The sequence below is a fragment of the Leptodactylus fuscus genome, chromosome 3 (genome assembly GCF_031893055.1).
Source record: "Leptodactylus fuscus isolate aLepFus1 chromosome 3, aLepFus1.hap2, whole genome shotgun sequence".
Lineage (NCBI taxonomy): Eukaryota > Metazoa > Chordata > Amphibia > Anura > Leptodactylidae > Leptodactylus > Leptodactylus fuscus.
This window is the reverse complement of record NC_134267.1, coordinates 19,469,735-19,492,411: the sequence shown is the minus strand read 5'-3', so window position 1 is coordinate 19,492,411 and position 22,677 is coordinate 19,469,735. Positions and strand designations below refer to the sequence as shown.

At 41.4% G+C, this 22,677-nt stretch overlaps 1 protein-coding gene across 1 annotated transcript in view; it reads right to left on the bottom strand.

Moving 5' to 3' along the window:
- Positions 1 to 3,304: 3,304 nt before the first annotated feature.
- C3H1orf115 (chromosome 3 C1orf115 homolog) overlaps positions 3,305 to 22,677 on the bottom strand; it is a 280,537-nt gene continuing 261,164 nt past the window's right edge. The window contains exon 3 of the transcript XR_012715290.1: positions 3,305 to 3,386. The gene's annotated coding sequence lies outside the window, so the exon portion shown is untranslated. The remainder of the gene's footprint in view (positions 3,387 to 22,677) is intronic.

Below are 22,677 nucleotides of genomic sequence, written 5' to 3'. Positions count from 1 at the left end.
TGTTTTGGTGGAAAATCCCTTTAATGAGATCAATGTCATCTACTGTCACCTTACACTTCCAGTAATTGCTCGGCTTGTGTTGTGTATAGAGGAGGCTTCATTACATAAGTGTAACATCGAAACTTCTCCGTACGGAAATAATGGGAAAAGTTAGAGAGACGATTCCTATGGAATTCCCGAAGGAACATTACTGCAACTTAATTAGGAGGACGTATAAATCAGAGTCCATAAATGTTCTGTATACGGCCAGTTCTAAATCAAAGCCAGCGACTCCCCTACAACATGATGACATCAGCGACTTAATGAAAACAATAACGTGATCACAGCATGAACTCGGGAGGGGAGCAGCCTATGTACGATCCTATGCGAGACCACGTTCCAACGAGCGCTGTCCAGAGACGGGTGGGAATTTGGGCTGGAAATAAGAACAGAACCCAACACCTTCTCATTCGGCCAAGATTACAATTCCGAGCTTGTTACTACTTTATCCAATATGAAATAACCTTCAACTTTTTGGAATTTTATTGATTATTTTTTTCCTTTGGTATGTTGAGGCAACACGATCCAATACGGAACTGGTGGCCAATTGCTATGGCAGTACAAGCTATTTTGTCGCCCAATAACAGCATAACAGGACTCGACTTATTTTAGGTAATTTTTGTGTTTTTTTTTTCTCATGGTTTTATTGCTTTTTTTTTCACCAGAGGAGCTAGCACTCTGACTATATGCATGACCATATGTGGTCCACTACATCCAAGTCACTCAGATAGATCAACAAATTGATAGACAGATTAGATACTTGGCACATAGATAGATAAAAAGATACTAGGTCACTCAATATAATTCACAGTGGGGTCTTACAACGAAACCCCAAATACATTAGCCTCAAATAGCTCGGGGCCTTAGGTGGCCCCAAGCCTTACATCCAGGTGCAGAGTAAATGAAGAGGTGACCAGGAGACATTGGTCTCTCTATTGACTTCAATTGGCTATTTTCGACTGTTTATATGACTCCCATAGAAGGGGAAAACTATGCAGCTCTACTGTATGCAGAATCTATTGGCTGCCTCACCTGTTTTGAGAAAGGTGCAGGTCCCAAAGGTTGAACCCACTTTTGGCTTCTCCTGTGATAAGCCTTAGATTCCAAAAATGGAAATACCACTTTAAGTCTTAGTTTCTTTACTCATTCTTAAGACTTTACCCGGAAGAATTCTGGTTCTTCACCATCACAAAAACATTGGACTTATCTGGGCCCTTCTACTTGGTAGACCACTTAGCTTCCTATCTCCTTCACCTGATTGATGGAGGCAGATCTCAAATTTTTTTGATTGTTCTTTTTTTCAGGCAGTATCAAGCCATAGTCCTATCAGTTCTCCATGAACTACAATAAAACCTCACCAAAAGCCCACCTCTTTGAGAAGACCATCTCCGTACCCACACCAGAGTTTCTGTGATGGATTGTCTATTTTATGACACTGGCCATCTTCTCTGAGAAGACCACCTAACCAGAAGACCATTATTTAAGGTAATTTTGGGTGGTCATCTCAAAGTGGTTTCACCATACCAGACTTCTACAGTCTATAGTTACAGACATGTTAGAAAGCGCGGGAAAACAGAAACCAGTTTACGGGAAATGACACCATCTTCGACAATGGACTTGGTTGGAAGGAAGGCTAGCAAGCATCCAGGATGAGGACTTTGGTGGCAAGAACTTCTCTACTGATCCATTATAACAAGCAAAACAGCTTTGGAATTGTCCTATTCATATACTATATCATCGATGTGATGCTAAAACCATCTGAAACAGCCATGAATGGAGATGCTTCCTTCTGTTTCACCCCAGACAGTCATCATCATCTCGGATGTTCTGGCAGGTGCATCATAGCTGTTGCTTTCCTTCCTTTTTGCCAAGAAACCCATAAACCAAATATATAGCTATAAGATACCTACTAGTTCTCCATATACTGAGAAGTAACCATAAACGACAGAACCCTGGAGGAGATCCATAAATCAAGCTGAGGGTTCCTAAACATTTGGTCGAGCTCCAGAGAGAGACGTGAAACAGAAAGGAACGTGTTCTGGGAAAAACAGAAAGTCATATATCTTCTTCACAGTTAACAATCCATACATCCTTCAACACAGGAGGTCAGACAAAAATATCACTCATGATTTATCCAGCCGTGAACTAATGGCATGATTGGCAAAACATTGGTGGAACAACAGAGCTTTAATCACCTCTAAATAATGGCTCAACGTTGTCTTCTGGATTTCTTAGGTCGATTCTTAGATTCCCTCATGATGTCTAGAAAATCAAATAATACTGTAAAAATAAACATCCCTTTAAGATACAGAATGTATTTGTGCTTGAGAAGTGTATATGTAACCCATTCCCAGATACAATTATCCTGTGGGAGAAGATTCAGTACGGAACATCACGTGAGGATATCAGTGGAGCTATCTGGACTACCATTGTAATGCTAACATAGAGTACAAACATAAATATGTATATGGCTATACATATTTGGGGCAATGTTTTACTGAAATTCATGTATTATTACCTAAAATAATGTTTGTAATAAGGTTTTATTAAAAATTTTGAATTTCACAGTTTCTTATATGTAACACTACATAGCAAGCTGCAGTATGCCGTTCAATAGCAAATTCTCTTCACTCCTAAATGATCTTCAAACCTAATTTATGATGAAATTAAAGTTCAACTTTGATTTGGTCATAAATCTGATAAGACAATATAGAAGGAGTCATGGAGGATCTGGTGATTGAGCCTTTAGTAGGGTTGAGTGATCGGGATCGGGAAAGATCGAATCCCGATCGGTGATCAAGCAAATTTCACGATTGGGATCGGCTGGAAAATGATCGAAAATCGGATTTTGAAATCTCAAGATCGCTGAACCCTATTGTATATATAATATACAATTGGGGTTGAGTGATCGGGAAAGATCGGATCCCGATTGGCGATTGAGCAAATTTCACAATTGGGATTGGCTGGAAAATTATCGAAATTCGGATTTTGAAATTAAATTTCAAGATCGGCTCAATCCTACTGTATATTATATACAATTGGGGTTTAGCGATTGGGATCGGAAAAGATCGGATCCCGATCAGTGATCGAGGAAATTTCACGATTGGGATCGACTGGAAAGTGATCGAAAATCGGATTTTGAAATCTCAAGATTGGCTCAACCCTACTGTATACAGTATATAACATGCAATTAGGGTTGAGTGATCGGGATCGGGAAAGAACAGATCCCAATCAGTGATTGAGCAAATTTCAGGATCAGGATCGACTGGAAAATGATCGGAAATCGGATTTTAAAATCAATCCTGAAATCCCAAGATCGGCTTAACCGTAGTCCTTAGATGTCCATACTAATAGATTTGTTATTGACCGGCATTCTGCAGCTTTCTAGGTAATGTGAAACATAAAACCTGCTGAATGCAAATTGACATATAATTTCAAATAAAACCTAATTACAAAAAGTGTTTTTAGGTAAAAATACATGCATTATAGTAAAAACAAAATGGTTCCAAATGCGTATATTACGTGTCTTTTGTAGAGATGAGCGAACACTAAAATGTTCGAGGTTCGAAATTCGATTCGAACAGCCGCTCACTGTTCGAGTGTTCGAATGGGTTTCGAACCCCATTATAGTCTATGGGGAACATAAACTCGTTAAGGGGGAAACCCAAATTCGTGTCTGGAGGGTCACCAAGTCCACTATGACACCCCAGGAAATGATACCAACACCCTGGAATGACACTGGGACAGCAGGGGAAGCATGTCTGGGGGCATAAAAGTCACTTTATTTCATGGAAATCCCTGTCAGTTTGCGATTTTCGCAAGCTAACTTTTCCCCATAGAAATGCATTGGCCAGTGCTGATTGGCCAGAGTACGGAACTCGACCAATCAGCGCTGGCTCTGCTGGAGGAGGCGGAGTCTAAGATCGCTCCACACCAGTCTCCATTCAGGTCCGACCTTAGACTCCGCCTCCTCCGGCAGAGCCAGCGCTGATTGGCCGAATTCCGTACTCTGGCCAATCAGCGCTGGCCAATGCATTCTATTAGCCCGATGAAGTAGAGCTGAATGTGTGTGCTAAGCACACACATTCAGCACTGCTTCATCACGCCAATACAATGCATTAGCCAGTGCTGATTGGCCAGAGTACGGAATTCGGCCAATCAGCGCTGGCTCTGCTGGAGGAGGCAGAGTCTAAGGTCGGACCTGAATGGAGACTGGTGTGGAGCGATCTTAGACTCCGCCTCCTCCAGCAGAGCCAGCGCTGATTGGCCGAATTCCGTACTCTGGCCAATCAGCGCTGGCCAATGCATTCTATTAGCCCGATGAAGTAGAGCTGAATGTGTGTGCTAAGCACACACATTCAGCACTGCTTCATCACGCCAATACAATGCATTAGCCAGTGCTGATTGGCCAGAGTACAGAATTCGGCCAATCAGCGCTGGCCAATGCATCCCTATGGGAAAAAGTTTATCTCACAAAAATCACAATTACACACCCGATAGAGCCCCAAAAAGTTATTTTTAATAACATTCCCCCCTAAATAAAGGTTATCCCTAGCTATCCCTGCCTGTACAGCTAGCCCTGTCTCATAGTCACAAAGTTCACATTCTCATATGACCCGGATTTGAAATCCACTATTCGTCTAAAATGGAGGTCACCTGATTTCGGCAGCCAATGACTTTTTCCAATTTTTTTCAATGCCCCCGGTGTCGTAGTTCCTGTCCCACCTCCCCTGCGCTGTTATTGGTGCAAAAAAGGCGCCAGGGAAGGTGGGAGGGGAATCGAATTTTGGCGCACTTTACCACGCGGTGTTCGATTCGATTCGAACATGGCGAACACCCTAATATCCGATCGAACATGTGTTCGATAGAACACTGTTCGCTCATCTCTAGTCTTTTGTATTAACCTCTTAAGGATGCAGCACAATGAGATACTTAGCCCTCTTTCACATCTGCATCGGTAATCTGTTCAGGGGAGTCCGCATGGGGACCTCCCCAAACGGACTACCAAACACATTGGCAAGTGGTGTACAGTGAAAGCACACAGACCCCATAGACTATAATGGGGTCCGTGTGCTCTCCGCACGGTGTCCGCACAAGTTATTTGAACAGGAAAGAAGATTGTGAACTACTTTCCTGTCTGCATGCTCCGTGCGGACACCACGTGGAAAGCACACAGACCCCATTATAGTCTATGGGGTCCGTGTGCTTTTACTGTACACCACTTGCCAATGCGGAGGGGTCCCCATGGAGACTCCCCTGAACGGATTACCGATGCAGATGTGAATGAGGTCTTAGGGATTTTTTTCATTTTAAAAGTCAAAACTTTTTGATTTTAATGTTGACATCGCAATATGAGAATGTTTTTTTGTGCAAAGACTTTTTCTATTGTGCCATTTTGCAGAACATATAGCTCATTGCTTAAAATTTTTAACCTTTTTTTTATAGAGATATCAAAAAAAAAAATATTTTTTTTTTTTATATTCTTAATTTTGTGTGGGGCCCTGGACATCATACATAACATGGTGTCAGTACGATCATGGCAATAACGAATTTATATATTTTTTTTTTTATTATGTATTACTTTTACAGTTTTTGCCCCCAAAAAATTTCTTAGTGTCACCATATTCCGAGAGCCATAACTTTTTATTTTTCCAACTGTGGGGCTTGTTTTTTCCTGAGATCACCCATAGTTTCCATTGGTACCATTTTAGGTTATATGTGACTTTTTCCAAATTTTTCAATTTTATCAATGTTGTTTTTTATTTTTTTAAACAGCATATAAGAATCTTCAGTAGATCTATGTCGGTTCACCAGGACAATACATCATTCTACAATGGTTTTGCGGGGGGTGCCAATAATAAGGGGCAAACACAAATAGAGCCCTTAGGACCTTCATCATAAATGATGGGGGACTCTAAAGAGTTAAATGGGCACAAACCGTATTGAGGCGGATATCTGCTCCCAGTGGTGTTGGCTTACCTCGTGAGCCAGAGTCATCTCCATGATATAATAGTATGCAGACAATGGGGAACTGTGCTACAAATGTTGTCATCAAATCAAACATAAAGTTTTCACTTTTGAAATTTGCAAAGTCATTAGGCTTGACACTTTTTCAGAACCAGGTCCAGATCAAGGTGAGTAGCCAAGGACTTTAGTGGGGGTCCTTGACTCTTCTTATCGGTGCCATCCAGTAGAAGACAATCCTAAAAGCCTCCAATGTTAGATGTAAGTAAAGTCATCCTTCCCAGGTGGACCATGAAGAGAACTAGAATTGGCTGCTACAGATGAAAAATCTACTTTTTCCCAAGACACCCTTTAAGAGGAGGGATTTCATGGAATCCGGAACAAATCTAAATATTTTGGTTGCAATTTACATACATATAAGATGAATGATGAAAGATTGCAGAATAACAAGAACTTAATGTTGTAAAGTGTGAGCCTTTCTCCACCAGAATAAGCAGGACTGACAGGCTCGTTCCTAGATGTGTCCATCTTAATAGACATAGACTCCTCCATGTAGTATTCATTTTCCAAGTACAGGAAAGTAAATGTTTGCAAAGTCAGAATTTTAGTCTCATCTGTCAGTAAAATTCATCAGTATAACAGAATATGGCAGTAAAAGGCTCTGATTGTCAACCTGTGTGCCAGAACGGAGACCTCAGCCTGGATCACTCAGCCTCTTGTGTACATGGTAAAGCTAACAATATGGTGGACAAATATTCATGTTACAATCTCCATAGAGAATACAAGAAAACGCTCTGTAGCTCAAAGAGAAATATGTTATCGTTAGCTATAGAAATATTGTTTCCCCAGGATGAAAATGTAAATGTTTCCATAAGTGTAAAAATGTGTGACATCCTCCTCAGCTATGTAATACTGGACCCTAAGTACAAGGAAGACTTTACTAAGATACTTCCACTTGTGTACAGACATATATCTACTACAATACTGCTCTTATATAGAAGAATATAACTACTATAATACTACCTCCTATGTACAAGAATATAACTACTATAATACTGCTCCTATGTACAAGAATATAACTACTATAATACTACTCCTATGTACAAGAATATAACTACTATAATACTACTCCTATGTACAAGAATATAACTACTATAATACTACCTCCTATGTACAAGAATATAACTACTATAATACTGCTCCTATGTACAAGAATATAACTACTATAATACTACTCCTATGTACAAGAATATAACTACTATAATACTACTCCTATGTACAAGAATATAACTACTATAATACTGCTCCTATGTACAAGAATATAACTACTATAATACTACTCCTATGTACAAGAATATAACTACTATAATACTGCTCCTATGTACAAGAATAAAACTACTATAATACTACTCATATGTACAAGAATATAACTACTATAATACTACTCCTATATACAACAATATAACTACTATAATACTGCTTCTATGTACAAGAATATAACTACTATAATACTGCTCCTATGTACAAGAATATAACTACTATAATACTACTCCTATGTACAAGAATATAACTACTATAATACTACTCCTATGTAAAAGAATATAACTACTATAATACTACTCCTATGTACAAGAATATAACTACTATAATACTACCTCCTATGTATAAGAATATAACTACTATAATACTGCTCCTATGTACAAGAATATAACTACTATAATACTGCTCCTATGTACAAGAATATAACTACTATAATACTACTCCTATGTACAAGAATATAACTACTATAATACTGCTGCTATTAATAATTACTCCAATATTGAAGCATCTGATATACTTCTATTTCTATATTTCTACATTTGTGCAGTTCCTTTTTTCAATCTATTTTCCAAATTTTACAGGATATGACAACAATTTGTGTCTCTATGTATAAAATTGCAGTCATAAAAAGTCACATTTTCCTGTAATTACATTGCCATGAGCAGATAATGGGACATTCCATAAAGACGACATGTTTATTTTTAGCTCTGCGTTTTTCCTTTTATGTAAAGACGCTCGGCGATTCTTACATGGTCTGACACTATTAAAATATTTCTGCGGTGACATCACGGCAGCAGATCAAAGGTTTGCAGAGTTGTCAGAGATGAATATTCGCAGCCCATTAACAACACAGAGAGAGCAGTAACATAAACACGGGTAACGGTTTTCTCAGTGCCAGTGTCACTTGTATGAGACTCCTGGTGATAATTTAGATTCGATGCTCTGTGTTCCGTGGACGTGGTCTGGATTGAGGGAGGACAAGGCTGAGCAGTGTCTTATAATAGCTGATTGTAAACAGATAGAAAACCACATGGAAAAATGACCTTCATGTTTATATAAATTAGGTGCAGCATTCTATCTATCTATCTATCTATCTATCTATCTATCTATCTATCTCCTATCTATCTATCTATCTATCTATCTATCTATCTATCTATCTATCTATCTCCTATCTATCTATCTATCTATCTATCTATTTATCTATCTATCTCATATCTATCTATCTCCTATCTATCTATCTATCTATCTATCTATCTATCTATCCATCCATCCATCAATCATTCTGTCTATCTCACATTGTTATCAATCATAAACACTCTTATGACTCTGGTTGTTGCATATCACGCTATATTATGGAGATCTTCTCTCCCTGCAGCATTACTTTTAGTGGGGACAAAAGTATAATATGGTGCCATACTATACTATATGGCAGTATGCAAAAAAAATTCCTATGGCTCATGTGCTTCTATGAAGCAACACTCACACATTCTGATGATCATATGATGGGTCATGTGATTACAGAGAGTAAAAAATAACACGGCATGATCTAGATGTAGTAAATCTGATCATCCAAGAAAGAAAAATAATAAAACGAAGCAGCCGTTAAGATTTCGGCCTGCCCCTGCCTCCTGTTGTATACTCCCTGGCTTTTTTCCCTTGCCTCTGCTGTATAATCCCTGGCTTTCTTTCCCTGCCTCCTGCTGTGTAATCCTTGACTTTCCTCCCCTGCCTCCTTCTGTATAATGCCTGGATTTCTGCCCCTGCTTCTGCTGCATGATCTCTGGCTATCCTCTCCTGCCTCCTTCTATGTACTTCCTGGCTTTCCTCTCCTGAATATTGCTGTATAATTCCTAGTGCTGCTCTGCTGCCTCCTGCTGTGTGATCAGTGACTTTTATCCCCTTTCTCCTGCTGTATGATCCTTGTCTTTCCTAACCTGTCTCCTCTTGTATAATCGCTGGTTTTGCTCCCCTGCCTCCTGCTGCATAATCTCTGGCTTTCCTCACCTGCCTTTTGCTATATAATCTCTGACTTTCTTCCCATTTCTCTGCTGTATGATTCCTGACTTTCCTCCTCTGCCTCCTGCTGTATAATCCCTGGCTTTCCTCCCCTGCCTCCTGCTGTCTAATCCCTGGCTTTCCTCCCCTGTCTCTTGCCATATAATCCCTGGCTTTCTTCCTCTTTCTCTGCTTTATGATTGCTGACTTTCCTCCCCTGCCTCCTGCTGTATACTCCCTGGCTTTCTTCCTCTTTCTCGGCTGTATGGTTCCTGACCTTCCTCCCCTGCCTCCTACTGTATACTCCCTGACTTTCTTCCCCTGCAATATAAGTTATCACTTCTACAGATAACACCACTGAGCCATCATTACATTTACTACAGACAAAACTATAATATTGTACTATAAGGAAACTATATGGTAGCATACTAGAAACTTCCTAGGGCTCATGTGCTTCTACAAAGCAACACTCACATTCTGTTTATCAAATGATGGGTCATGTGAATACAGAGAGCAATAGATACCTCTGCATGATGTAGATTTAATTAACCTGATCACGTAATAAAAAAAATAATAAAATGAAGTTGTCTTGAAGATTTGGGCCTGCCCTTCCTCCTTTTGTATACTCCTTGGCTTTCCTCCCCTGCCTCTTATGTATAATCTCTAGCTTTACTCCCTGCCTCCTGCTTTCTAATCCCTGGCTTCCCACCCCTGCCTCCTGCTGTATAATCCCTTTCTTTCCATCCCTGAATTTTACTGTATAATTCGTGGCTTTCCTCTCCTGCCTCCTGCTGTATAACTCATGGCTTTGCTCCCCTGTCTCCTATTGTGTGATCACTGGCTTTTCTCCCCTGCCTCCTGCTGTATGATCTCTGGCTTTCCTCCCCTGTCTCTGTTGTATGTTCCCTGGCCTCTGCCTCCTTTTGTATAATCCCTGTTTTTTCTTCCATGCCTCCTATTGTATGATCCCTGGTTTTCCTCACCTGCTTCCTGCTGTATAATCCCTGGTTTTCTTCCCCTGCCTTCTGCTGTATAATCCCTGGTTTTCCTCCCCTGTCTCTCCTGTATGATCCCTGGTTTTCCTCCCCTGTCTCTCCTGTATGATCCCTGGTTTTCCTCCCCTGCTTCCTGCTGTATAATCCCTGGCTTTCTTCCCCTGCCTTCTGCTGTGTAACCCCTGGTTTTCATCCCCTGTCTCTGCTGTATGATCCCTGGCTTTCCTCCCTTCCTCCTGCTGTATAAATCCCTGGTTTTCCTCCCCTTCAATAGAAGTTGCCCCTTCTATAGATAACACCACTGAGCCATCATCACATTTACTACTGACAATAGATAATATCACAGTTTACCCCCCCTCTCCCTGCACAGAGCATGGCTAGAAAACTCTCCCATAGACCTCAATGAGTCGGCTCCGGACTATTGCTGCCATGACTGTGCTGTAAAGCACTAAATGCTGTTAACAGAGTAGAGGAGAACCTCCCCATAATCATATATAGAAAACAGAATAAAAAATCTACAATCAAAAAATAAAACCAGATCATAAAAAAGTGTTGGGTAAATAGTTCAAAAATTTCCTACAATTTGGTCTCTAAACTTTTGGAAACATTCCCTTACGCTTCCTGTGCCTGTTTACCGGTTGAGTTTTCGATGTCCACATCACAGCCCACATACACCACGTAAGGAGCAGCTCCGCTCTGCCCCTATAGCATGTTGTGTAGCGCTCCCGGAGATCCTATAAATGTGTATTTTTTTCGCACATGGTGAATCTGTGACATATAAAGTAAAGCAGAACCTTCGGCTTTTTTGGCCGAGGAGGAAGTGTAGATCTTAAATCTGGTTTAAGCTTATTATTTTCCACTTATTTTACAGATTTGAAGCAGTAAATTTATCGCTTTCATCGTCCTAACCGATCTCAGATTCTATGTAACAAAAGTAAATATGAAAAATAAAATCCGCTTTCTGCCCGGAGTGAATAATTCTCCCGTTTCTGCATTTTCAATTATGATTTGAACTGGAATGAATCACTTACCATTTCTTACATTAGAAAATAGTTTAGCTTCCCTTTCCCCCACGGACACATAATTTTGATTTATAAATATGGTTAGGCCGAAAGGAAGTTTTAAGTGTGTTCTAGCAAAAGGGGTTTTTGTTGCAAAACATTTTTTTTCAAAAAACATTTCGAGGGCATTAGCTCAGCTCCGAGCCTTAGGAAAACAAGGCCTCACAAACAGAGTATTTTTAGCGAGCATCTGTCTATTCATTTAGAGAGCGCTCTCGTCTTACTTTCTAACCTACGTCTAATAAATTACATTTTCATTTCTGCATCTTAAATACATTTTAGGGGATCAAACTGTCGTCCCATAAATCAGCCGCAAACACAAACTCGCCATCGGCTCCTAAAACGCCATTAAATGAACTGCGCCCTATCGTAAATTAAGACTTATTTTTTCGAAGCCGAGGTCCTCAGCTGGTTAACCCCCTCAAGGCTCGTGGCCCGAAACATGGCTGCGAAGGTTCACCCTGGGAGGCCAGGGCATGCTGAGACATGTAGGGTTAAGTTATTCACGGGGGGCAATCTACATTCAAATGATCGGGTCTGGTAGGTGTGGGTAGAGGCTTAACTTGAAGCTCATGGGCGCCATTGCAAAATATCTAGAGGGAGACCTATCTACCTTGCACATGTAGAATCAGCGCCGCACCTCCCATGAGGCGACCTGAGGCGACCACTTCAGGCGGCACTATGCCAGGGTGGATAGCGTCACCGAGCAGTGGATTGAGGATGCCGCTGGACCAGCGCTGCTCCAGCGGCCTCCCCTCACGTTCAGGCAGAGAGCAGGTCCTCTCCATGCCTGCTCTCTGCCTGCTAATGCCGCTCCACCACGCCCCCTTCGCTCCGCCCCGAGCGGCGAAGAAGGCAGGTTCACCCCTGTGTAGAATGGTAGTATATTTTATGGGGCAAAGGGACCTTTGGGCCCCTTCAGGGTCGAGGGCCCGGAAGCAACTGATACCTACGCCCCTGATTCAGTGCAGACCCAGCCTTTCTCACCTAAGGCAAAGTTCACACGGGGGGGGGGAGCCTGCCTGCCTGCCACGACCGGCACGGCTTCCGATTCTGACAGTTGCGGCTTCCCCCTCCCGAGCAGGCTCAAATGAGTGGACCAACTCCAGAGGTTGCTGCCGTGAGGCGGACGCCGTGGCTCAGCGAGCCACGGAAGCCACCTGAAGAAAGGGCAGCCCGCTTCTTTTTTTCTTTTTTCCGTGAGCGTGTTAGGACGAAGCCAAGTGTAGGCGAAACGCGCGTCAGGCGTTTCTTATTGTCCCACTGAAGATGTACTGAGTATCCCCCTTTCTTCACTGCAATATTCAAAGAGTCTGCACCTATGGGTATGTATTAGTGATCCCATGTGGGACACTCTTCATTCCATGTCACTTACATGACCACTATTTGATGTACTGTGGTTCAATTAGCCATTATCTGGGTTATTTAACCCTTGACTATTATGTAACATAATATAGCATCTGTATGGTGACTCTATATGGATTTTTGTTTAACCTCTTTCCTATTCTGGCATATTTGAACTATTTGGGGTTCTTTTTAGTCTTCATCTGTGGGAGGGTTGCGGTATTCAACTGCCACGTTGTGGGGTTTTTTCCCGTTTGTCTTTCCGTTTTATGTATGTTTTGTTAATTTTTGGATATTTATTAAGATAGGATCCCGATCAGCGATCGAGCAAATTTCACAATGGAAAATGATCGAAAATCAGATTTTAAAAACAATCCTGAAATCTCAAGATCGGCTCAACCCTACTCAGAGCATCTTCCGACTCCTGCACTTGGTCCCAGCCCTCGGCTGTCTTAGATGAGTGCCAGAAGTACTATTATGGCACTGAGCATTAACTGTACACTCACCGTGACATAATATGGTGAAGAGTGGGAAGGGTTAAAGCCTATTCTTTGGTTTTAAAATAAAAAGCAATAAGTTTGTAAGAGAGCAAGGTCAAGGAGGAGGAATGGTGGCTTGTTCTTCTACTCTATGGAATAATAAAGTTGAGGCTTGACCTGCCTGACACAAGTGTTGTCCAATAAGTCTCACCCAGGTTACAATAGCTGTGGGGGCGACAATCGGAGTGGTCGAGGTATAAGTCGCTCACAGCCAAGACTGGCCTTCCTGGTCTTGTTAGAACTAGAGATGAGAAAACCTCTCAAGACTGGTTAGGGGTTGGGTGGCTCGAGTACAAGATTCATTTGGGGTCAAACTAGTTCAGATAGAACTAGAGGTGAAATTTTTATACTCTTCAGGGGAGATGTAAACATTGATGTTCACCTTCCTTCACCTCTTTTGGGTCGCCTCGAAGTGTCCAGTGTTCTCTCTCAGCCTAGTCAATGGTGCGCCTGGAGTCACCGCTGAGGCCTGTGATGACTTCATGCCAACCACAAGCCTCAGTGGGGACTATGGGTGCATGTCGTCACCAGGAGAGCCCCAAATTCTGGAGAGAGGCCCAAAATAGGTGAATATTTTTGTTTCACCTACCCTGGGCCTCTACCTATACTGCTCTGGGGCCTGTAAAGGGATTTAACCCTCCAAGGTAGTCCTCTACATTACCGTATAGATTTGGGTAAGAATCAAGTATTATGGTAATGTTATGTTTTTGGAGGATTCTTCCACGTGACGCAGACTATAAGAATATCTGAGCGGCTTCCACAATCACCCTTTAACCACTGGATCAATGTTTGTCCTCTCGGACCACCGCGGGGACCTATAGAGTTGTTAACATTTGACAGTTCAATTTCCTGATGTACATATATTTTATGGGCCTTGTCTATATCAGGTTGGACCTTTCCTAATCTGAGATGACTTCATGACTTACTTATTCCTCACTCAGTGCAATTGTTCTGGAACTTTCCGTGTTCCTTCTCGGGGCTATGTGTCAGCTCTATAGAGAGAGATTTCTCGACATGTGCTAAAGGCTCCCAATCTAATTTGTGAACTTGTCACTTTGGTGCAATAACACAGAAACTGGATCCAGCTTTCTGCTCCTCTCGTATGTTTTTCTTCACTTTATGAGATTTCTCAGACGTTGTCTCACTTGGGTTTTGGAGCCCTCGTGAAATAATTCAGGGTAATTGTAGAAAAACAGAGAATTGTGTTATATAAGGATGATAATAGAATAGACTAATATATAATAATAAGACAAAAATAGATCAACGCGCCAAAAAGACAATATTCAGCCTATCGATGGGTGCGATTATGCAAACATGAGGATGTCCACAAGATCTTCCAATATCTTGAAGTCTCTATGCAAATAAAGATTTGACTTGCCCAGGATATATCACTTCTTGGTCATTTAACCAATTCATGAGACATGTCTGGGTGTTTTTGCAAATTTATTTTTGAGGGCTATAAAAAAATTTTTTATTCAGGTTATTAATAAAGAGCGAACAGTAAAATGTTCGAGGTTCGATATTCGTTTCGAGTAGCCCCTCAATATTCGACTACTCGAATCGAATATCAAACCCCATGGGGGTTTCAGGGGTAGGCAACATTCGATCAAATTATACTTACCAAGTCCACGAGTGAGGGTCGGGCTGGATCCTCCGAGCAGTCTTCTCCTTGCAGCGTCCCCGCGGCGTTTTCCGGCTCTTCATTCACTCTGCCAGGCATCGGGCCTGGGCAGAGCCGACTGCGCATGCCCACACTACAAGCGGACATGCGCAGTCGGCTCTGCCCAGGCCCGATGCCTGGCAGAGTGAATTCAGAGCCGGAAGACGCCGCAGGGAAGCTGCACGGAGAAGACTTCTAAAGGTAAGAGAAGAACCAGCGTTGATTGGCCGACTGTATAGCATACGGCCAATCAATGCTGGTTCTGCATCGAACTTTTCCATTCGAATAGCGAGTGGTACTCGATCGAGTACGAGTATTTCGAATACCGTAGTATTCGATCGAATACCTACTCAATCAAGTACTACTCGCTCATCTCTAGTTATTAATCATTTTTATGCGATTATATGAAGCGTGAGGAAATCCGAATTCGATTTTAATCCAATATTTCCTGAATTTCAGATCGAATTCCACTTCTTCAGCTTCAGTTAGCTCATCTCTATTTGTAATATAACTTATCAGAGAGAAAAATGTTTCTTTCTCCTCTTTCTGTTTCTCTTTCCCTTCTACTAAACTGACTTTCACTCTGAAAATCACTGTTCTATCTGTTTTGAGGCAGCAGGTCACCTGACAGTTTACTCATGTCTGTAGAAGTCTATGGAGAGGCAAGGGTAAAGCGTGATCAGGAATTGCAGGAGATAAGAGAAAAAACATTGGTTTAGCCTAATGCTGGAGCTAAATAGAAACTGTCTATTGCATCCAAAGTGCTTTAATCTTATCAGAACATGTCAGTACTTCTCTATATATGTCCTGCATAATTGTGGTGCTGTTTCTGAGTGAGAGAGACAGTTATAAAACAGATTCTCCTTTACTCACTGTGAGTAGTGGATGGAATTAGGTCTTCACCCACCTAAAAATTGTAGAATACAAGTCTTATCATGTAGAAAAATAGTGTTACTTCTCATGAAGCTTATCCTAAAAAGTCACCTGAGATGACAGGTATGCTTTAAGGCCAGACAATAAAGTAGAAGCAAAAAAGTATTTAAAGGGATTTTCTGATTTTGTATAAATAAAGCTAAATCATAAAGTTCTACAACTTCCTAATAAACTTTGTTTCAACTCATCACAAAAAACCCCACAAAAAAAAACAATTTGGAAATTATAAATTTGTAGAATCTTTCATTTCTATGGTGATTAAGCTTTATTTACACAAAACCAAAAAGTCCCCAAAATACCAAATCTAATCCCCTCATGGAGTAAAATAGTAACATTACTGATTAAGTCAAATGAATCTAAAGGTCCATCAAGTCCAATTTATAATCCTATTGTGTTCATACAGAGGAAGAAAAAAACGGACAAAAACAAAGCAAGATGGCTAGGTGGACCAAGATGGCTACTTGACGAGAAGATGAGAAGACTTCTCTTTGGTAAGGTCTGTAATTGATGGATAAAGAAGAGGAAAACAACTAGTCACAAGAGATGACGGCAACATTGAAGAGTCTGGAGAGCCAAAGAAAAGAGAGGGCCTCAGAGGAAATGTTGAAGAAACGCTCTTGGTCAATACTGGTTGGAGAGTTAGCACGTTAAAAATTTTACTTTTTTAGAAATCTCTGTCCATTCTCCAGATTTCCCATACCTCCAATTCAAGGAGAACCTGCACTACACAAATTCTATAAGCAAGAAACAAACATGCAACATCTGTGTTTGTCATGGCACCTCCTGGTGATCTTCTGTTTCCTTCTCAGAACATCCACCAAATGACCCTGATGTTGATAAGAAGCTGTTTCCAGTGATTTTTATTGGATGGTCTGCACATTATCAAGAATGGTCTTTCCATCTGCGCTCAGAAGATCCAGAGGATAGGGTGCAGCTTCCCAGCATGTGTGACCACTGACCCTGGAAGTTCACAGTGGGTATTATCGGTGCACCAAAAATTACAAATTGGGTAACCTGTAAGTCGTTGAGATGAAGAGCTGATCCATTACAAAGTACTAATCCAAGTAGAGGGTGCAAGGTGAAGTAGAAGACTAGGTGGTACCAGGTGAGGTCTTGTCTTATAAGCTATGCCCCTTATAAGCTATGCCCCAGCATTTGGTGCTGTTGGCACACTTCTTTTATCTAGAGGACGTGTCAGGTATAGCTTTCTTCTATTTCACCTAGGTCAAGTTGCCCCCTATCTAAGTTATACTTTTGACCGAACTCTGCCTGCCTTGACCTCGAAGACTACTATACCTGTCCACTGACTAGGTATCACAACTTAAGCTTTGCCATACACATTAGATTTTGGCCAGCCATCAGCCGTTGAGGAAATCACAGTAGCTTCTTGGCAAATAGGAGGCCAAAATAGGCCATTTCAGCTGATGGAAATCTTATGTGTATGGCCAGTTTAAGATTGTCCTGTCCTCCTACATGTCAGTCAATTTTAATAGAGACTACTGGTGTGGTCATGAGTCATCTCTCCAATTTACCATTGTCACATTAAAAATGAGACTCCATGATGTCCATTCTGTCATTGGATTGATAAGGACACAAACCCCAACTAGATGTTTTCAGTGGGTCAATATTTCAATGGTCCCCAAGGTCCAACCTTCCTACTCTGGTCTATGCATTTTCTATGTCCACATTGTTGTCTTTATAATGTCAACCATCAACTGAAATTCCAAGAACATCAATGGAATAAAAAAAAATAATCTCATTTTGAGACCTACAGGAAAAAATTGTAAAATATCTGGAAATGAAAATGTCTACTGTGGACAAACTAATGATTCAACCATGAAGCTGAATGTTTCTTTTGGTTTCTTTCACCAATCATCCCACAATCTGTCCATAGATGCTTCCATTCCGCGTCCTAAAATTTCAAAGAAAACTTTTGTGTAAAGAATTCAACTTTCAGTAATGTTTTAAATGCAAACTAAATAAAACAATCTGCACGACTTTTCATCTCATCCTCGCTGCCAAGTGGTTTTGAAACGTTGAATGTTTTTGGCATGGGCCGGTGTGGAGGAATTCATTTATGAGTTAAGCTAGTATACTTGTCTGGAATTCAGATTCCTGTTTATGGCCGGAGTTTACTTGTGATAGATCTCAAAGACAAAAAAAAAAATTTAAATCAGGATCAGAACAATTAATTTCCCAAATGCTGAGATTTAGTGTCCGGCAGAAGGTTTATCAGGTTATGAAATTTTGGTTTACAGTTTTTAAAAAAGATCAAAAATAGACAGAATTCACAAGATTCTCAGAACTTATAAGACATTTGATTTACCCTATAAAACCACTGATGGCTTGTTTCAGATCTGGAAACTAAATTATTGCATTCTGATAACAGAATGGTTGTGTCATGAAGATGACCCTTGGGTCATAGAGGTGGGCCTCCACTATGACCTAACCTGGCACATCGATAGTCATTCCTTTGACATGGACCTCTGTAAACACCCCCATCCCCCCCTTAAAGCCATCAGCCATGCCCCAAACCCTATTTTCTAATAGTGGGCACAGAGGTGGGCTCACTCTACATCTATCCCGTGTCATGGATTCAATTGACTTGGGTTTCTCCAGATACCCCACGTTCCTCCCCTAAAGTTGCACATACACCTTCATTAGCTATCAGCCATTTTCCAAACGCTTCCCCATACACATACCTGCTCACTTCTCCCGAGCGTTCATGTGCTGTCAATGGAATGGGTGACTAAGCCTCTACCAGACCCATCCGGTAATTGCTCTCTACAAATGGATGGGGTGTTGATATTCAATATGCTCCAAAGTCAGGCGGGCCCAATATATGGCAGGCTAATCCTCTCTAAATTATCATATTTATCTGAATTTGCTCTAATGTAGGTGGAGGTCTTAAATGGGAACTGGTCAGGCAGTTTGGGACCATTAAACCATCAGCATTGGGGTTTGTGGTATCCAATCTCAGTTTCATACCATTGTTTGCTGCGGGTATCCTCAGGAATCCAAATTTGACATAACCTGATGTGCACTGAGCTGAGTCTGCTGGGGGTCTATGATTCATGCACGTTCCACACAATTAAGCCAAGGCCAGTTGACTTCACTTGACCGCGCATGTACAGAGCATACTCAATGAGGTGGGGCATACTGATCTTGGCCTCACTGTGTGCAACGTGAATGTGCCGAAATCCTTCAGTGGAGACTCAAGATCTTCAAGTAAGGATACCAGTGGTGAACCGGAGTATGTTTGGGACCCTAAACCCCAACTGCTTAACAACACACTGGTGGCTTAGTGCTTGACAGGTTCCCTTTAAGACTGGCAGTGCTCCAATGGTTCCATAGTGTTACACAGGATCTGAGGACATAAACAATTTAGAGGGAAAAACATCAAAACGACCTTCTCTAGGTGAACATTTTGGGTCCACAATAGTGATATGTCCTTCAAAAACAGTATCCGTCTTCTTTGTAGATTTGGCTCAGAAGAGAACCCTGAAAGCTACATATGATGGATCTGTTTTAGATGGATCCCACCAATCTTGACTTTTGGGTCGTGACACCAAGAACAGTACCTTACCTTATCCTTGCCTGAAAAAAACAAAGTGTCCCTAGAGTCTTACGCTTTGGGGCAGACATTTTTAGGCAGGATGATGTTTAGCCTATCCTTTCAGATTGAGTTTCACAGCCTCGTAAGGTCCTCCGTAGGTTGGTTGCAAAATACCCTTTTTCCAAACCACTTTTCGCAGCTTGTGTGAAGTGACTTTTAAGTGACTTTGCTGCTTAATAAATTATAGGCTGTTTGGATAAAACTCGTTTCTGTAACTTTGCAGCTTCTAAGCACTTGGTGAAGTTCTCCAGCTGAGCGCACACAGCGGAGCACTTTATATAACCTGCGTCTGCGGGTTACAGGCCCTTCACAAATGCATCTTTGACTTCCAATAAACCTGCAGATGTTTGGCTTCCTACAATCTCCATTAAAATAGCCTGTTTGGCACAAAAAGAAATGTTTCTGTAAAAAACCTGTGAATTTGTGTAGAGTTGCTGGACCCGAGAAGATCTGTCAAGGGCATTTATATGTTGGAATAAGTGGAATGATAAAAAAAAAAAAAAAAAGCTTGTTATAAAAACCAGAATCCAATTTTCAGCTTTTTAGAGCAAACCTTTATTGGCTCAGTGGGTAAGATAATAGGATTGCAACACTGGGGTCACAGGGTTAAATCTGACCCATGACCGAAATAACATTTGAGAGCACAGTTTAAGGGGTTATAGGAGAGGCTCAATACTTGACTCCATATTCAAAATGAGTGAACCGTTCAGACGGAAACAGATTTGACCTGAATTTTACAACAGTTATGTGCATGACCCAAAGACAAAACTTTTGGCCTTTGCCCAAATCGACCTGAATCACTCTTATACTCTGGGGTCTATGGGTAATACATGGAGACCCAGGAGAGGTGCAGAAACATAATCGCTGATACTCACATTCCCTCACCTCTTTTGGGCTCGCTTGAGGTCCTCTTCAGCAATCTTCTGGCCTCTTTATCCTACTGGGTGATGTCACGGGTTGCCAGGAGATCCATGAGACATGTGATTGGGCCTTAGTGGTCATATGGAGTGCAATAACATCAGGACACTTAGCCGCCTGAGTCATAACATTGTTGCCCCCCATGTGACATCTGGTAGGGCAATTACATGTGTGTCTCTAGGGATAAGTGAACCAGCTCTTAATGATTAGGGTTCATCATGTGTTTTCCAAAAATTTCTAGTTTGACTGAATTTCGCCACCCACAAATTGATATTATACATATTTAGGCATCAGAGTATAATAATCCGAGACCCAAGGGAAAATGTGTGGAAAAATGATAAACAGGTTCCATCACCTCTCCGGGACTCCATCAAGGCTTCTGGTCTACAATACCATCTTCTTCTGACCTTCTCCCTCCTTCTGGGTGAAGCCAACTGGGAATCATTGAAGCCTGTGGTTGGTCCTCAGTGGACACGTGGGGATCAATATCAAATCAAATCAAATCAAACAAGCTTTATTGGCACGCCCGAATAGATATTTGGCATTGCCAAAGCTAGTAAAGTGCGGGGGGGGGGGGGGATTGGATTCGGGTGGGTGAGTGGTGGGTATGGGGGGGTGGGGTGGGTGGTTTGGGGAATAACAGTCCGTGGAGTCTCATCTTCCTCTTAGTTGGTGACCGCTATATGGGGAGGTGGGGTGGGGTGGGTGGTTTGGGGAATAACAGTCCGTGGAGTCTCATCTTCCTCTTAGTTGGTGACCGCTATATGGGGAGGTGGGGTGGGGTGGGTGGTTTGGGGTCTAACAGTCCATGGAGTCTCATCTTCCTCTTAGTTGGTGGCCACTGTATGGGGAGGTGGGGTGGGTGGTTTGGGGTATAACAGTCCGTGGAGTCTCATCTTCCTCTTGTTTGGTGACAGTGATATCATGAAATTTTAGGCAAATTTTTGAAAATTCATTACGAATTGGGCCCATTACAAACCGTTTTCTCATCTCAAGACATAAAAAAAAGGTTCCATTACTTCTCCAGGGCTCCATCAAGACATCCGGTCTACATTGTCAACTTCTTATCCCTCCTCTTGGGTGAAGCCAACTGACTGAGGAATCATTGAGGCATGTGGATAGTCCTCCGTGGTCACATGGTCATCAATATCATGAAATTTTAGGTAAATTTTTGAAAAATTCATTACGAAGCGGTCCCATTACGAACCGGTTTTCTCATCTCAAGACACCACCATGGAATCCCTCTCAAAAATGGAGAAGTTCATCAACTTTATTGATACTTGTAACAAAGACATATTTAAGAACTTGACATTTCTTGTAATTACTTTTCTGGATGTTGCGTCGATCCAAGCCAAACTTCCCCGATCCACATGACGGCAATTCATTTAGTCCTTAACTTTCATCTTATCCTGTTTAGACCAATAGGAGACATGTTGTACCAAGGTGCAGAATAGATGACAAAAAGGAAAGGAAATTTTTTCGTCTTCCTCAATACCGACTTTATTTATCACTATTAGAGTAATAGAAGAACAAGAGACATCCTGGAAAATCCATCTGTAACTGTAAACCCTGTATCTACAACACAGCTAAATTGTGCGGCTTGTTGGGATATCCTCTGTGACAACAATCGGCATTAATCTCACTTATATTTTCCATCATCTTCATGGCTACGGCTCATACTGGTGGTTGTGGGCTCAGCAGAACGCTACTGAAAAAGCTATTAAAACCACTCGGCCTCCGTAAGATACTTTTTTTTCCCAACATTTATGAACTGATGCACAAACGTCGACACGGCAGCCAAATCGACAATGTATTTTATTAGTCGCAATACATGAAAACAAGTCGTTCAGCTTTAGTTTCTTCAAAATTTTTTTATTATTTTTTTTTTATTATTGGCAGAGGAAAGTATCTGGTAAAGTAAAGTTTGAGTTTGTTGGCAAACGGATGGAAAATAAAAAAGTAATTTAATGCTATTTTTGCAACAACCAGGATTACTCCAGCTTGGGGGATAAACGGACATAAGTGAAATTCCAGGCAAAAATTATAGAATTTAGATTGTGGAACTCTTGATTCTTCCATTTCACATATGACTTCTTGTCTTCTACTAGGACAGAGTCGAAATCAGCCAAGGAGCATGACACGAGCCACCTGGATAATGGGATTGGAGATATCCCTCATGCCAATTGCCGGTCGTAGTATTTCTTAGAAACCTAGAGAAGGATTTCTTTCCTAAAATTAAAAAATTCCAGCCAAGTATTATCAGTTCTAAAATTAGAATTTCACTACCTCCTCC